General features: G+C 31.0%; 1 long non-coding RNA gene across 1 annotated transcript in view; it reads right to left on the bottom strand.

Moving 5' to 3' along the window:
- Window positions 1-3,854: 3,854 nt before the first annotated feature.
- The window catches only part of LOC138701399 (uncharacterized), a 35,278-nt gene continuing 23,693 nt past the window's right edge, over window positions 3,855-15,439 (bottom strand). Inside the window, exon 3 of the long non-coding RNA XR_011332540.1 lies at window positions 3,855-4,794. This is a non-coding gene — a long non-coding RNA (uncharacterized lncRNA). The remainder of the gene's footprint in view (window positions 4,795-15,439) is intronic.

The raw sequence follows: 15,439 nt of genomic DNA on the forward strand, positions 1-15,439 counted from the left end.
TGCCCAAAAACTTCCTACTTATTTAAATCATTTTCTCACTTTCGTCTTTATAAAAGAATTTATATTCTTGTACCAATAAAATAAAATGCATTTTCACAAGTTTGGAACATGTGATTTTTTTATGAAAGAAATGTTAGAAATTACAACTTCTTAGGCAAGAACAAAGTGATCTTCGTATTTGTATGTATGTAGAAATAGACTTAAAGATGCGCGCATGTGTATGCATGTGTTTGTGTGTATTTACACACATCTTTCCAGTTTGTTTCTATGTATTTTAAGTCAATTGTATCTCAGTGACAGAACTAGCGTCTTAAAAACAGTTAGACGATAATTTATAAAATAATACATTTTAAGGCAGTTTTATAGATAAATGAGCCTGAAGTTGTGATCCTGCAGGTTCGTTCAACTAAAATACGTGAACATTTCTGTGAATGTCACCTCATGAAAGAGTGACAAATACATATCATTCATTCCAATTACCTTTCGTGAAAATAAATATATTAATATTGAAGCACAGATTTATACAAGATGATCTGTTTGTAGAACCATGACGTACAATTAACATAACCTCATAATTTATTATACACCATTATTGCTGTTATGCAAAAAAGTACCAAGTTAACTAAATCTGCCATCAAGTTCAGAATCGAGTTAAAGGATTCTTTATGTTCGAAAATTAATTTTTACATATTATATTATTATTGCATTGACAAATTCTGGAATTTTTTCAACCGATCACGAACATTTTTTGTTTATTTGAATCCATATCATGAATATCAACAGCACTTATGCTGTATTTCACATAAAAATATCTTTACGAAACCTCTAGAAACAATTTCTCTTCTGGTTGCACATGTAAAAGATTTATGTTAAAACAGATCCATTGATGTCGAATTTGGATATTAGTGCGTATTATAGTGGTAGTACACAGTATATACAAACAAGACTACTCTCTTGAAAGTATAGGGGAGAGTCGGGTAGTATCAGACATCAGGTAATATCGGACAGTGAGTTTCTTTCATCTACCACACGATGATACTACCTGATTGACATGGTTACGTTTCTGTGATGTCAAATAGAGAAACGTAACCATGTCATTCAGGTACTACCATATGGTGGTAGATGAAAGAAACGCACTGTCCGATATTACCCGATGTCCGATACTACCCGACTCTCCCTTAATACATTAATTACGTGGAACTTGAATAAATTGATGACCTTGTATGTAAAGGAAACCCACACTTTCAGGTCATCTTGATTGAAAACAAATATAATAGATACTGTACTTTAATATGGGAAATTTCATAGAAACTTTACATAATCTTTTTTTAAGGAGTAGCTTATGATCGTTCATCAAATGTATTGTATTGCTATCATCACAAAATACCAGATATAAGATGATAATCAGTACTGTAATGAATATTTTTTGTACTCATTAAAATTATCACTTTGATTCATTCATATTTGTATTTTAAATAGTTATTTCAAACAGGTTGATGCAATTATAAAAAACAGTCGGTGAAACATGAAAGTATTACCTAAACAGAAACGAAATTAAACATGTGGAAATTAAAATCTTTTGTGTTTCTTTAGTGCACATTTCGTGTAGAAAGTAATACAAATTTACAGTTAGCATCCTATTTTTCTTTACTATATAAACTAGATTTTAGTATGACCTAAAAAAACTGAATTAAGACTGTAACAGATCCACTGAGGTCCAATACATGAAGGCTCATGATAATGATGATATAAACTAGATCTGAAGTTGTTATTACAAAACATTTATTAATATCAAGCCTTTAAAATTAAAAGTGATAAGATTTCAGAAAGGAAAACATTCTAATGTACGTGTATGAAATGTTATCATTTTCTAATTTCTTAGATTGCCAATTTTATTTATAGTCTTGCCCTTTCAATCTGTTTGAAGGAAAATGTAATTATTAAATTGTGTTTTCGTAAAAAATAATCTCTGTCTTACAAATTTATCTGGCTTCCATATTGTATTCTAATATATTAAAATATTCCACAAAAAAATCTTGTACGTACATGACTCCTCAAATATATTATATGCACACCATTTCTCCCTCATCTGCAGATTATCTCTGTATTGTGAAATATTTAATACAGAAATATGAGAACAGGTACGTGACACTATTTAATTATGATTAAACTGCAAAATAATGGATTAATTGTCCCACTTAATAAAGGATTACAACTGGGTTAACTATATCAGGTAATTGAGGTGCTTAAAAAAATAGTAAAAATGCTGAGGTATATTAGGCTTAAATTCTCACATCTGCAGCTATTACATATTCAGAATTAATATAAATATTGTTATTAGCACCATATGTTGGAAAGGACGTTATGTTTATTCTCACAGAATTACTAAAACAATTTCTTATTTCTAACACCTGCTTCTGCATTTACCTTGTATTTATTCCCGTTAAGTATATATTAGAATTTTAAAAATCTTAAATTTATTCTCCAGAGGGTGTTACACTGCCAAGCACTTAATGATTACTTTTCGACAATGTATCAAATTATTTTCATTGGTGTTAAGTGTATTTTTATAACCGTCACCTTTACATTGATTTCAGCTTCTCTCAAATTGCTCCTTGATGTGCAACATCCACAATAAATGAAAATATATTTAAAATTATAATATTGTTTGTAGAAAGTACTTTAGGTAAATATATGTGAGATAATTAAAACAAGATTGTATTTTGAAAGCATAAACAAGTAAGTGTTTTCAAATGAATTAAAGTACAAAAAAATGAGCTGCCTTAAAATGAATTGAAATGTTTATAAAATTGAGAGAGATGCAGAGAAAAAGAGGACAAACCACTAAATACAAAACGCAACAACAATTGCGTAAATGACACGAGTATGAATGATTTTGTGTGTGAAAAAATTCACTACAATATTGTAACTAGAACCAGCAACACTTTCATTTTATATGACATTCCGGCCTCCAGCCTAATCCAGTTTAAAGATTCACATACTGATCTCTCCATGCTTTATTGAACATTCAAGGAATAGTCAAATAACTTACAAATATTTGGAATGTTGGCATTATCTATCTATCTATGTATCTATACATGTCTGTCTGTCTGTCTGTCTGTCTGCCTGCCTGCCTGTCTGTCTGTATGTATGTATGTATGTAATTTCAGTCACTAAATGATACATTGGCATATACAGTTTCTCAACTGAAAAAGTTTTAACGCAAAAAGTCCAAGATATTCCGCTTTATTTAAGAAGACTGCCCTTTTGCTAAGGCAGTGGTTTAAATTTATAGTTTACTTAATTCTACTCTTTTCGGCTTTCCTAATTTTATTATAATAAAGTTGAAAAAATGTTAAGACCTGCTCCCACTTAGTGGAGTTGAACCGAATCGAAAAGAAACAAAAAGTCTGCTGCCTCTCACATCTAGTGGAATCGAACCAAACAATTTTTTTTGTGTTCTGTCTTACAAAAGAGGATAATTCTGTACAACATTTATTAACCCATTTATGCCCATAACTTTTTCTTGTTGAATATTTTCATAATTTTCGCACCGCCACATGAAACTGAAATGGAAGTTAATTATTGTGCTGCAGGCTCCTTTGATTCTTCTAGTATACACAACAATGAAATAAAAGTTAATTTTGTAATTCATTCCTTTCTATTTTGCAGAAAAATTGCTAATGCAGAATATTGCGAAAACGCAACACTAGGCAGATATGGGTTAAATTCTCTTCATTTATATTAAATTGTGATTTTTTCATATGTATTATTTCAGCAATAACTTTCAATAGTAAACAAATTAAGCCGTCAAGGATGGATGTGGTTAATTTGTTTTTTCACGAAGGCTTCACGAGAATTTGCGATCCAGCAGTGGAATAAATCTTCTAGCTCCTGAATTCTGTTCTGTTCGATGTGATTCGTCATGCCACGCCGCTTTCTGCTAGCTTCCATTTAAATACATTGTGAAGAGAAATTCTGTTCGATTCGATTTCGCTAAGTTGGAGCGGGAGACATACCTAAAACAGCAAATATTATGACTCCAGCCTCATTGTATGATCACTTGATCAGTCATTCTCATTGTAAAGAGTTATCAGGGCCTTACAGGTACATGTTTAAGTGGCACGTTTGTACATTCGTAATGAAATTTTACAAACAAGAATTGGCATATTCAAACATATCAACTTGTAAGAACTTAATATGTTGTAGATTATGTCATAACTTTATTAATACAATGTAACTATGTTGTACCTATGCAAATAATTTTATAACAGCAATGCAGTGTGTAGTGATGCCCATAGAAATTCAATTGCACATTTAATAAACATACTACGAAAGATTGGATTTATCAATTTCAGTGAGAGTGAGAGTAACTAAGAATTGGAATCAAGCATTACAATTTACCATTCAGTTCTGTTCTGATCACAGGCAAGATAAATTCTTTTTCTTATGAGTCATTCTAATTTCTGGGAACTGTAAAGGCAGCAATTTTTTTGCCAATTAGAAAGCAAGAGCTCTACAATTTCACCCTTCCATATTCTTGAAATAATTAATTAATTCTATTTCTTGGTCTTTCGAGAACATAGGTTGAAATTTTCCCCTGGACTTATCAGTTCAGAAGCAATCATTTAAGTTTGTTTTGTACTGCTCTCTACAGAGTTTTTTTGGAACGTTAGATTGAGCAGTAGCTTTTCTAAGCTCCATTTTCTTCTTTACAACAGCCGCCACTGCCTGTTCCAGGTCTTCTTCAGACCACTCTTGACAATTGGTCTTAACGTTCATACTTTCAGTCACCTGTGAACATTAAGAAATTACCACTGGTAGCAAGGATAACTTAATATCATTCATATAATTGTGTGTATATTATTTTCTTCATTAAACCACCAGGGTTCACACACAGTGTTTTTCAGTCTTCAATAGATCTCCCCTACTTTTCTTAGAGTGTGAAACAATATAAATAAGCACCATTATTGATCTGGATTTGGCGTAAACTCTTGTTGAATTACGCATATATGAAAATGTTAGGGGAAATATGGACATAGAAAATAATGGAAACTGAAGCTGGGATAAAACAAAATACTAGTTCATTCCAACCTGTTTTATTCTGCCTGCACTCTTTGAGCTTAGGTTCATTTTAACAGCCCCAAAATTCATTAAGAAATACACAACTTTAAATACATTAAAATCTCGCAAACAGTCTGTGTTTTAAAACATATAAAGAAGAAACGCAGTAAATTAATTAATTTTACATACCTTGTTAAATAGTATTCATGTAAATTGCAACTGAGACAGGAAAAACAAACTATAATGCCTTACACATTGAATCTACTATCTCCAAACAGTCCCGTCCTTCTTGCTGCTAAGCAAGTAGTTCTTGAAAGTTGACCTAGAGTACACCACTTTACAGAAAAAAATTAATAAGTTCCATTCTGCCTGGTATTCCCTTATCTATTTTCAGGCCTTTTTTTTATCCTTTTGAATTGAAAGTATATGTTCTCATTATATACCATTACCACACCACTGGGTCTCCATTTGTGACGGCTCGTAACATTATGTTGATAAGTAATAGATACAGAATTTGAATGCCTAACCATGAAATTAATGCAAAGTCAACTGTGAGCAAACCAATTTCACTATACAAACAAGAAACCTAATTTAAGTACTGGTAACTGAACTATAGTTTGAATAAATAGATTGGCTCTGATATTCCGACATGATATCCTCATTTTATATATCACTGTAATAGAAAATGAGAAATATTTGGAAGTATTTGGTCATTCTAAAGAGACAGTCAATTGAGAATTGAATTCCACACATATGAGTGCTGAAAACAAATAACTAAAATATGCAATTCATCAGATACACTTCACTGTATAAAAAAGGCACAAAAGTAGAAATTAATTAATTTTAATATAATGAATACACTGTTGGAAAGAGTAGACTTTAAAGATGAGCAGGACTTTTTATTATGTTTTTTGAGGCTCAATTAAAATCTTATGGAGGTCAATACACAATGATGCGAAAAATGTGATTTTTGAAGACAATTTATTACTGAAACTGAATGTTGATGAAATTAATAATAATTAATGATCTTTCAAATAAAATTAAAAATGATGCTCTATGTAACCGCCATTTGCCAGCACAACCATTTGTAGGCGTCTTCTCCATTGTCCAATTGCACTAGATATCTGTCTTTGATCAAGATGATCCCAAAATTCAAGAAGGTGTTGTCTTAAATGTTCAATATTACAAATTCTTGTTTTGTAATAAACTGATTTTTGTAGTTGACTCTGTACAAAATAGTCCATAGGATTAAGATCTCATTTGAAACTTCAGCAGAAACCATCAGAGAATCTGAGAAATGCGATCTTTCACACAATAATCTCTCAGGAGGGATATCATATCCGTATCTTGCTAATAAATCGTTGTACACTTGCAAAAACAGACCATTCTCACTGAGTGTAGTTCCTTACAATTTTACAGGCAGATAAATTATCATATTGGTGCAAATGTTTAATGAAAATCTTGTCTTTGTTCGTTAAGCGACCCATTATTCACAGAATGAGAACTCAAAATGGAAGAAAAGAAATTATGGCTTGGCCTGCTGAACTTGTAAGACCATAATGCTTAGTTTGACATAAACGATCGATTTTGCACTGACATACAAAAAATAAAAAATAATGTTTAATAAATGGTAAAAAATTAAATATATAAAAAATGTTTTCACAATAGGCATTATATAAAATTGCAACAAAGATTACTTAAAACGTAAATTCTACCTATTGTAGGACAAAAAAAAATTATGTTCTTTATGCTCCTTTATTCCTCTTCCAATCTGCAAATTATGTACAACACTGTTTTTAATTCCAGTTTTTATGCATTCTTAAGTTTTTATCCATAACTTGTGCATTTTACACGGATAGTGTATAAAACTGAAGTAGTAGAGTGCTGTTTGTGAAGAAGATATTCATTTATTTTACTTCAGAAGGTAAATCTATTTAATCACCTACAAAATTTAATTTATCGGAATTACTCGTATGTAAATAAAGCAACATTTCAAATTTTATCTTTAGTACTTAATTGTAGTTATGGTATGTTATGGCTGAAACTATTTTTATTAAATAATTGTATATAATTTATTTGATTTCATTCAGTCTCGGTTGAAATCCTGATGCAAGTTCATAGTATGTATTGCAGTATTTGAAACTAGGAAAACAGAAGCTATTCTGCCATTATCATAACATCACATTGTTACTTGAAAGGCGCATCTAGGTAATACATAACAAAATAGTCTTGTTTGTACTCTTTATAGTTACGAGAAGATACAATGCTAATATGAAATGTCTGTCCATTTCCGGTGGTAAGTGTATACTGTTAACTGTATCATTGAGAACAGCACTACAATCAACGCATTTTCATCTCACTATATAAATTTACCTATTACCTACATAAAGCCTTTAAAAAAATTTACGCATGTAATTCGATATTTCTCAATAAATGAACTGAGATACATCTTCCTATGTGATTTGCCGCATAATGAAGGTTTTTTTTAAATTCATAAACCATGAAATTCTGAGTCACAATATTCATATTTAAATCCACTGACTCAGGAAGTCCCAAAAAGTATACCTGTTTCATGGCAGATTTAAAACAACACTTCTTATCTTTCTTGCACCCTGTTTATTGACTGTCCTTTACTGACTGCTAATAGTCTTCCACAACTCATACAGGTGTCAACCTGTATAGATTATTATTATTACTGGTTATATATTTGGTGAAAGGTTCCTGATTTAATTGTTAGTTAAATACCAACATCTGACTAAAATTCTTTTACCTCTGAACACTCATATTTTCTATGAAGCCAAAATTATCTTTTGCGTACTTTGTAACCTACAAGTTCCTCCTTGTTATGATGAAATAAGTAACTCATTAATCAGACAACACAGCATGTCTTTCAAAATTGTAATGTTTCGTTATTTGTTTTTCAACTTAATTACTCATATTTCCTTAGATTAGAATATGCTGAAATTAATTTCACTTATTTATAAATATTATATGTCAACTGACAGAGACCATTCACTTCCATCTAATTCTGAGATCAAGAATGTTTACAAGTCTTTGAATAATATTTGATTTAACTTCAAGATATTTGATTAGTAGCTGCAGCTATCTAAGTAGCTTTTCTTGCTTTTAAGTGAATGCTTATAGTATTTCTTTCAATGCGAGAATTGTACACATTATTTAATAAAGAACAATTGATGGCATTAATCAAAATCACTGTGGATGTAATTTTTACATTATGATATAACTTATATATACACATTAGACAATAATGTTATCTAGTTCATTATAACGGTAATATTTATTCCTGATGTTTTGAATGACTATAAAAAAACATCAGAAATAATCACGATTATATATACCGGTACATACTTTTTTTCCTTGTATGTGCTCATCCAACTTCACAATAAATATGAAAATGTGAAATACCTAATACAGTAGTTTTAACTTATAATAAGAGCAAAGGCTTATATGTGTTCATCGTGCCAAAACACATACTTGATCTCAAATAAGTGAATGAATATCCTTTGAATTCTGTTTGCTGGAATTGTGACATATTTGTCAGACCATTATCATTACTAGAGTGTGCTACAAGCATAAAAATTGTCAGCGTTTGTAATTTTATGAGATTGTATTACTTTTAAAGCTGAACTCTCTAAAGTTTTACTTTTTTATTATGAAAATACATGAGAAATAAGTATGGCATTTATGTATTATATAGGAATTATTGATTCAGTTGTCTTCAAGTTTAAATCGATTTCTTGTTTTTTCATAATGTTGCAGTACAAGATAGTAATTGCTGTCACACTAAGAAAGATGAAGCCATTGTATGATATTTCCACGTTTAATTTTTGTTTATTCCAAATTTAGTCGATTTGATTTTCTTTCGTGTAAATTTTTCAGTACAGTATATAAAAACGTAAAGAAACTAAGTATATTCTTTTAAATTGGTAGATGCTTCAACAATCAGTCTCCTGAGTTATCTTGGTTTTTATGCTCCCGGTGCAATGACGTTAAAAATTCTAAGTATAATACATAAAAGCATTATATATCTCTTTTTGTGATTGAATGAATGGTCATTCCACAGTATTGTCCACTTCCATGTGTTCCTTTTCAGTTGCACCTTTTTTAACGTTCGTATGTAATAGTTTGCGAAATTATCTTAATAACAACTAGATGCAACTGATGCTCAAAAACCAAGATAAAAATACATATACTTCACAACTTTAGGTATGGAAACAACACTTAATATATGAATATTCATATGGATGTATGTGGTCTTTAACATAGGTACTGTACTATATAAATATTTTATTGTAATATTTTTTCAGATTCACTGCCACACTGTTTATATAATAAAGTATTCATCACATGTGGTTTTTGCAATGGATTTAGTCAGTTTATTGGGTTGTAGTAGTTTTGTATAACAGCGATTTATTTTGGTCTGTAGATACTCAAAGACAGAATAACTTTTCCAAAGAGAATTATATAGAAACACTATATAGATAGGGTATTAGTATGGTCTGTTTCTTAGTGTATAATTCAGTGGTATAATTCTAATTGCTGCTTTACAGTTCCCAGAAAGACTGAGGGAATAAGGAAAGCATTCAGAATCATACCTCTGAAGGCAATGAGGGATCAAGAAATGTGAAGTCAGTGAGTACAGATGAAGTAGCTGTTGGCAATAAGAATTTTAAGCACAGTGGTACATATAGTTTTTTAACATATATTGTTATGTATGGCTCTTTTCGGTGTTAAATGAGAATTCTTTGTGTTATAAATTTATTTTAAAATACAAGTTTTAAGAAAATTATTGTCAATTCTAATAGTTTACACAATAATGAAGGTGTTGTATAACTTTTTAATCAACAAATTAAACAAAAAATAAATATTTTGTTTTCATTTCCTTTTTCAAAATTATTACTGAGATTTGTTATCTGTTCTCTTGATTTTGTGTACAAAGGCATGTGTATTATGTTTCAAGAGGACTTGAATAGATTGTCTTCTTTTGAATAACTTTTCACTTCTGAAAATGTTTTATGTGTAGTTTTTAAATATCTGCATATGTTTATACAATTCAGTTATATGCTTATATAATCAATTGTTTGCATGAATTAAAACTTGTATAGTTTAAATTAATACAGTACTTTGTGTTTATACTACATTACACGAAGACGAACTGTTGCTTTTCTTATGATGAACTTAGTAAATATTTTGTTTACAAACAATCTTCCTTACATAATCAGAACAGGTTTATAATTTTTCCTTGACTAGTATCTTCCTTCAGTTCACACTTTCCTGAAGTAGACACATATTCTAAGGTCATTAAGTGTTTTGAAGAGACGGAAAATATTCAAAAACAAAAGTTATAATTGTATTTTGAAAGAGTTTGTGATTTGATGTAGTGAAGACTGCAATATTGCAATAATAGGAGGAGTAAAGGTGAGGTGTGTTGTAAAACGTACTCTTCTGCTGAAGGGTTCGTATAATAAATGTGACGAGTTTGATAATATATATTGTACTTTTTTTTGTAATGGAATACAAATGTCTTTGTTTAAAGGTGTCATCTTTACTTGAAAGCTACATACTGAAGTATTTTTATATTTTCTGTTATGAAAAAGAATAAGTACTACTCGGATGGTTAGTGGCATATGATTTGTTTATTCCTTTTAGTGTTATCTAAAGTGATAGTATTCTGGAAGGTTAACCTTTGGATAATTTGAATTTGAATTATACTCCTGTATAAATACAGAGTGGCTCATAGTATTTTGTGACTCTTATTTTTGCCATAAGAATAAGCACTGTAAGGCACTATTTGTATAAATCTTTCAGCATTTGAGTTGAATGCAAGTGGCATCTTATGAACCCCTTAAGGGGTTAGGTACCGGTACAGCTTACAGCAGTAAAATTTTGGAAATATTCAACATTTTTTCCTTCCATTGCTGTATCTTGTACAATAATGAAAATAAGTATGTGTAAAACACTGTCCTGCTATGTGATAAAAATATGTTTACTATTTAAAAAAATTATTTATATATATATATATATATATATTTTTTTTTTCAAAATTCAAAATGGTGGAAATTCACTGTGCAGTGATGAAGTGTTTCCCTCATGACTCAAAAACTATCCAACATTCTGTGATGAAATGTTTTATGTATATTTCTGCATGTCATATCTACAATATGATGCAAAATCACTTCTCTACCTTTGACAGATTGTCTGATAAAAAATCAATTTAAAAAAATGGTCAAATATCAATGTTTTCTTCTAACACAAAATAAAAAAAAAATATTATTTATTAAGGAATATAATTGAAAGAGCATGATATTGTAAACATGAATTTCAGCAATAAAATAAAAGAGAGAGAACATGAAAAAGTTAACAAGTTTATGAGTTATGAGGGAAAAGCTTCATCACTGCACAGTGAACTGCCACCGTTTTGAATTTTGAAAAAAAAAAATATATATATATATATATATATATACATATATATATATATATATATATATATAATTTTTTTTAATCTTAAAAAATATTTTTTTTTTCATATAGCAGAAAAACAGTGTTCTACACATACCAATTTTCATTATTTTACAAGATACAGTAATGGAGGAATTTTTTTTTTAAATTTTACTTGGTTATTTAACGACGCTGTATCAACTACGAGGTTATTTAGCGTCGATGGGATTGGTGATAGCGAGATGAGGCCGAGGATTCGCCATAGATTACCTGACATTTACCTTATGGGTGGGGAAAACCTCGAAAAAAACCCAACCAGGTAATCAGCCCAAGCGGGAATCGAACCCGCGCCCAAACGCAACTCCGGATCGGCGGGCAAGCACCTTAGCCGAGTGAGCTACGCCGGTGGCTGTAATGGAGGAAAAAAGTGTTGAATATTTCCTAAAATTTTACTGCTGTAAGCTGTACCTAACCCCTTAAGGTAACCAAGGAAATATTATTTAATATTGAAGGGTGCAATTTTTAAATAAAACATAAGTTTTCAAGGTGCAACTAAAATTCGAGGATATGTTGTACTTGCAGCATGTCTATTTCTGAACCACTCACTTCTGCCGATATCAGCATAACACAACTATTGCTGTTTTACTTAGTAGTGCTTTAAATGTAGTCCATAATATTATTTTTTTAGGTTCATACTTGATTTACACGATTCTATTCAGCTACTTAGTTTTGTACTTAAACCATATTTCACAAAGCCACCACAGTGGTTTAATATAGTCCTGTGGACCTGAGTTCGATACCTCCGATTTACAACCTATGTTGGGCAAACCCATGGTCCAGGTAATGCAGGGTTTTTCTCCAGGGGCTCTGGTTCCCCTGTGGCATCCCAACAAATCTCCGTTATTATCTTGTGTCATTGCAGGTGCAACATAGACCAGCCTCCTATGCACATTAGGGTGTATCGAAAAAGGGTTAAAAAATTTTTTGCGAAATTCAAAAACGGCGAGGGCGCAAAAGTTGCGTCATGGTCTGACTAAAAAATATAAGGATATGTTAAAACCTCATAATCGAAAAAATTTAGATAATGAGTTTTATGAAAATGCCCCTGTTCCTTCAGCAATCTTTTGTATGTCCTCGCTGCTAACACTTTGTAATGCTGGTGGCTCAGTAATTTCACAATCCCAGAAAATCATATTAGCATAGTCACCTGCATCAAAATTGAAATTTGGGCACCAGAAATCGCCGATTGGAATCTGAAATACCTCTTCCATTTCTATGAGTGTCTAATATTCTTCTAACTGCCATTTCCCTAGCATGTAGCCTCTCGTCAGTCAACATCGCCAGTAAGAGATGTTCAGGATGAGGATAAAATGCATTTCTAGAAATCACTTTGTTGACAATGGGTTTCAAATTGTCATCCAGAAATCGTGATATAAAGATGTCGAGCACCATGCTTACAGATTGGTTTTGTTTTAATTGAAAACCAAACTGGTGCATAGACACGAATTACATATGTTGCTGGGATATTAAGATTTTCTGTTGGGTTTTCTGTAGAAATGTAAAGGATCCTACTTGCAGTTGTTAGCCAATGTACATATGATAATGTTCCTGGATTCTTATTGGCTGTTTGTGATGTGCAACATCCACTCGTTACAACCTGGCATATTTCCAACAAATGTTTCTGAACTCAAATCCAGTGAGGAAGTGAGACGGTATGCGCGGGTATGGAATACCGCCACTGGTTTCTATGGCCAGAAAACATACCATTAGTGAAAAACGACATACCGTCACTGAAAAAATGTGATCCATAAAAATTTGTTTATATATTTCTTTACAGCAAAGAGTACTATCTGTTTGCTTCGTAAATCTAAACCACAGACTGTATTCAACGTGTATTTAGACACGTGGTCATTGTTGCCAATTTAGTGACTGTCATTCTTTGTTGTGGCACCCTTTATTAACAATTAAGTAAGGAACTTTGAAGCTTTAACATTATTTTAAATGATAAGTCTCAATGGATATTGCAAAATAATCTAGTAAACAACTGAAGTAACTTGAAATTATTTTATTAAGAAATTTAATGTGTTGCGTAAACTTCAGAGATTCTTGTTACTGACTGCACAAAACAATTTATTGTATACATCATGTATGTGTATGTTGTAAGGGAGGGGGTATGCCTTTTTTAAATCGGGGTATGCCAGGGGAAAATCGTGGGGTAGCATATCACCTCTGATTTTTTTTCCACTTCCCTCACTGCTCAAATCTTCCACATCAATGTCCTGAATTTCTGAAGCAATTTGTTGAAATTTTTCAAATAGGTCGTTCCTCACAGTTCTGTAGCTGCTTCCATATAGGCTCTGAATATGTATTCGGCCCTACTGTTTGTCTATTTTAAGTTTCTGTAAAGACTGCTCTAGTAGCATATCCCTTAGTATCGTCTGCTCTTGTGCTAAAATTTGACTAATTACTTACAACCATTCTTATGAAACTAGTTAAGTATTTTTCTAGTATTAATGAAAAAGTATTTTACTTCGACAACCATACTTATCCACATTTTAAATACTATCATACATTTTTTAAAATGTATAAAACAAAGAAGTTTTAGGCTTCAATAGACTCGGTGAGATGTTGTTTAAAATCCACGAAATGTTTTGTGTAGTCTCACTACATTATAAGGCAACTTTTGCGCCCTAGCCGTCTTTTGATTTCCAAAAAAAAAGTTTTGATACACCCTAATACGCACTCTGAGTAATGACTCTGTTGATAAATAAATTGGTCTGCACAACTGGCTTCATATAGTGAATGATGAACGGTTAAGTACCCGCTATTGGTAATAAAAAAAAACTATTTTTGACTTGAAACTATAGGAATGACACTAATCTTGTTTGTAAATATCCAATATTTTATTTCTGTTTATCCATTTAATATTTATGGCAGAATTGTCCACGTGCATTAGGGTACAATCTATGAAAAATACATTTCGGAAATTTCAATTTATGTAAAGTTTAGAGAAAAGTTTTGTTACAAACATACTTTGTAAGTCCCAGAAAAAAAGGCAGTGCGCATGATCAGATGACAAGCGACTGGTTCACAAGTGAACGATTAGTTGAGATAATAAAATTAGTTTTGTTTCGTTGTATGTTTGATCATATACAGTGCCACCTTTCTGGGACTTATAAATTATCTGTGCAATAAAACTTTTTTCTAAGACTGTACACACCATCTCTGGAATATGATTCAGAAAAACTGAAACGAATGTTGTAATACAATTTTTCCTCCATTTTAATTTTGCCTTTAAAAGCGTGTATGGTCGATTTCAAATGCTTTATTGTTAAAAGCTCATGGAGTATCATCTTGCACACCTATAAAAATAAATAAATGCCCATTTAAAGGAATTTAAAATACTGATGTTTGCTAATGTATTTGGCTTTGGATATTCTCCATTTTCCATTCTTACAATATTGAGTATATTGATAAAAATAAGAAGTCGCAAAGTTAAGTGAATCATTTAGAATATTATATAATATTTGAATGCAATAGCTGGTTTTATTATATCTGAATGGGCACAAAATGAAAAAAAAAAAAAAAACTGAGTAATAAAAAGAAGCAAGTGCTACCTACCGGTAAACATATACTTTTCGCAATGGGCTTGAAATATATATCATTTGATATAATAATTACATCACAGTACAAAAGATAAAAGCACTAAGATAAATATTCCATGTCATATGAAAAGTAATTTTGGAGGTTTTCAGATTGAGTTTAAATTGAAAAGTGATACGAACAAATGGCTTATGTTGGAAAAAATGATAATTTAATCATGTACTGTTATTTTTATAAGCACAGAAATACAACTTTGCTGTTTCTGACACCTCCTGTGTCTTATTATCTATTATAGTCTATGACTTCTGTAGCA

This window comes from Periplaneta americana, chromosome 6, assembly GCF_040183065.1.
Source record: "Periplaneta americana isolate PAMFEO1 chromosome 6, P.americana_PAMFEO1_priV1, whole genome shotgun sequence".
NCBI lineage: Eukaryota > Metazoa > Arthropoda > Insecta > Blattodea > Blattidae > Periplaneta > Periplaneta americana.